Here is a 3,736-nt window from a genome sequence, read left to right as displayed (position 1 = left end):
TGGCACCAGGGAGGCAGACCACCATCCTGGTCTCCCGACTGCATCCACAGAATCGCCTATCCGACCCCCTAACAATAGAGTCCCCAATTATTATTGCCCTCTTCTTTTTTTCCCTACCTTTCGGAGCAACAGGGCCGGTCTCTGTGCTGGAGGCCCGTCCGCTATCACTACCCCCGGGTAGGCTGTTGCCCCCATCCGTACTCAAACAGGAATACTTATTTGCAAGGTGTACCGACATTGGAGTACTCACTCGTTCCTGCCTCTGCCCCTTGCCCTTCCTTAGCGTGACCCACATGTCTCTCTCCCGTGGTTTTGGAGTGACCACCTCCCTATAACTCCCCTCTATGACCTCCTCACTCTCCCTGATCAGACAGAGGTCATCGAGCTGCTGCTCCAGGATCCTAATACGGTCCCTTAGGAGCCCCATCTCGCTGCACCTGGTGCAGATGTGGACGTCTGGAGGGCCATCCGACACCATGACCTCCCACATCTGACATCCAGAACAGTACACTGCTCTGGCTGTCATTCTCCCGCCTTACCCTGGATCCGATACAAGTATAATACAATAGAAACTGCTGGTTTTATATGCTACAAATGGATGGCCAATATTGATCTAGTGGTAAATTTTGTTGTCCATGATTCAATCATCGAATTAACACTAGTTTAATATTTTGATGATGTGCTCAAAAAGATTGACGAAGGCTGGGCCATGGTCTTTGTCAAGATCCCACGTGGTAGGCTGGTCCTGAATGTATGGGATCCAGGGTGAGATACCAAATGGAATCCAAAATTGGCTTGGTAATACGAGGCAGAGGGTGGTAGTGGAAGGTTGCTTTTCAGATTGGAAACCCGTAACCAGCGGCGTGACACAGATTGATGCTGGACCCTTTATTATTCAACATATATATTGATGATTCGGAAGAGAATATCGGGGCCACTATGTTGCAGATGACACCAAAATTGGTGCTATAGTGGACTGTGATGAAGGTTGTCCAAGGTTACACGAGAGTTTAGATCAACAAGAAAATGGTCAAGCCAATGGTTCTTTTTTTTTTTTTTTTTTTTTTTTTTTTTTTTTTTTTTTTTGTTTATTTTATTAGAAGTTAATACAGCACAAAACAGTACAGTGGCGCCTAATTTTAGGTGCCAACTATGTAATACCGTAATCCATTCTATGTACAACCTCTAGTTTTATGTTATAAGAAAAAAGTAAGCAGATCAAGAAAAAGAAAGCAATAGAAAGGGGAAAAAGTGGAAAAATAGATGGCAGAGAGTAGAAAAACGTGAAGTGTGTATATAAAAAATAAAAAAGGAAGAGAGAAAGAGGAGAGTAGAAATAGAAGAGAAGGCCCCTTAAAAGGGAATTTTTCAAATCTGTATTCGGAGATGTAGATCTATCCGCGTCATGAACTGAAATCGGCAATCCTTACGGCACCGCTGCATCACATGATTCCAAAAAGTCGATGAAAGGAGACCAACTCTTTAAGAATTGGTCATATTTATCTATTAGTCGGAGTCTCATTTCTTCAAGGCGTGCTATGTCCATCATATTCCTAATCCACATTTTAACAGTTGGTGTGGTTGTATTTTTCCAAAATTTAAGTATCAATTTCTTTCCTATTATTAACCCATAATTAAAAAAAACATTTTGATCTTTATTTAAATTGGTATCTTCTCCTATTATTCCAAATATAATCCATTCCGTTTTGGGTTCTATTCTTGACTTGAAAATCTTTGTAAATATATCAAATATATCACTCCAAAATTTATTCAACTTTGTACATCCAACAAATGAGTGTGTTATATTAGCGTTTTGAAACAAACATTTATCGCATCTGGGGAGTAAGACGTTTAGATAAAATTTGTTCAACCTCGTTTTTGAATAATATAGTCTATGTAATAATTTGAATTGAATTAAATTGTGTCTTGCATTAATAGAACAGTTATGTGTGTTCATCAAATATTTTTCCCATCTATCCTTCGAGATCTTTGTCATTAGCTCTTGTTCCCAATCTTCCCTTAATGCTTCTGTTGAGGGTGATTCTCTATTTAATATATTATTATAAAAGTATGATATTAATTTTTGTGAATCAGCCTTAATATTCATTGCTTCTTCTAAAGGATCTAAAAATATAGTTTGAAATCTATGTGTATGTTTCTTCATAAAGTCACATACCTGTATATATTTAAAATATTGATTATCCTTCAATTTAAATTTTAATTTTAATTGTTGAAATGATAACAGTTTGCCCACTTCATACATGTCCCCTACTTTCCTAATCCCCAGTCTATCCCATTGCTGATATGTGTTGTCGATGAGAGAAGGTTTGAATGCGGGGTTGTTCAGTAGTGGGGTTAGTACTGATAAATTATTTAATTTCAAGGATGCTTTTATTTGTTTCCAAATTCTTATTATATTGTGAATAATTGGGTTCTTCTTATATATTATACTATTCAATTTTATCGGTGAGAGCAGGATCGTTCCTATATCTTATCATCTATCTTCTTATCGAGCCCACACATAAGATTAGAAGTTATTCAGCCAGAGCTGAACACACCTCTCGCCATCTGCATACAATGGTGTCTGTCTTGTCGCTTCATGTGTGTGGTGGTTGAAAGATTGGTGGAAACAGGGCCGCAACGTGAATGCTCTTTCCTTGACCCCAGCCAATGGTTAATGGAACTTAACTCAGCCACGAGTGAAGTAATGCATTTTGGAAAATTAAACCAGGCCAGGACATGCACAGTGAATGGGAGGACCCTGGGGAGTGATATTGAACAGCAACACCTTGATTTACAAATATATAGTTACTTAGATGCACAGTCTCTTGCCCAGAGTAGGGGACAAGAGGACATAGGTTCAAGGTGAAGGGAAAAAGATTTAGCAGGAATCCGAAGGATAACTTTTTCACACAAAGGGTGGTGGGTGTATGGAACAAGCTGCCAGAAAAGATTGTTGAGGCTGGGACTATCCCATCGTTTAAGAAACAGACATGCACATGGATAGGACAGGTTTGGAGGGATATGGACCAAGCGCAGGCAAGTGGGACCAATGTAGCTGAGACATTGTTGACCGGTGTGGGCAAATTGTGCCGAAGGGCCTGTTTCCACACTATATACCTCTATGACTTGAAAGTAGTGACAGAGGGTGGTGAAGAAGGCATATGGAATGTGTGCCATAATTGGCGGAGGCATTGACAAATGGAGTTGGTAGGTCACGTTAGAGTTGTACAAAACGTTGGAATATTGTATGCAATTCTGGTCACCGTGCTATAAAAGGAAATAATCAGGTTGTGAATCTTTTCTGCTTTAGAAAAGATTCACAGGAATGCTGCTGGGACTTGGCACACTTGAATTATAAGGAGAGATAGCGTAGGCTGGGACTATTTTCCACAAAGTGAAGGAAGCTGAGGCGTGACCTTGTTGAGGTTTATAAAAATTACGAGGGACATAGACAAGGGAGAAGATAATCGGTCTTTTTTCAGGAGGGGTATCTAAAACTGCAAAGCATAAATTTAAGGTTCGATTGTAAAACTTTAAAGAGAACTGAGGGGCAGGTTTTTCCAACAGAGTACTGGGTATATGGTATCAGCTCCCAGAGGAGGTGGTGGAGGCAGGTACAATTAGAACAGTTAAAATATACTTGGACAGGTACATGGATAAGAAATGTTTGGATTGATTCGAGCCAAACACAGGCAGATATGATTAGCATAGATGGGCATCTTGCTTGGCGTGG

Source organism: Leucoraja erinacea, chromosome 26, assembly GCF_028641065.1.
Source record: "Leucoraja erinacea ecotype New England chromosome 26, Leri_hhj_1, whole genome shotgun sequence".
In the NCBI taxonomy this organism is placed as follows: domain Eukaryota; kingdom Metazoa; phylum Chordata; class Chondrichthyes; order Rajiformes; family Rajidae; genus Leucoraja; species Leucoraja erinaceus.
Note: the sequence above shows the minus strand (reverse complement) of the source record.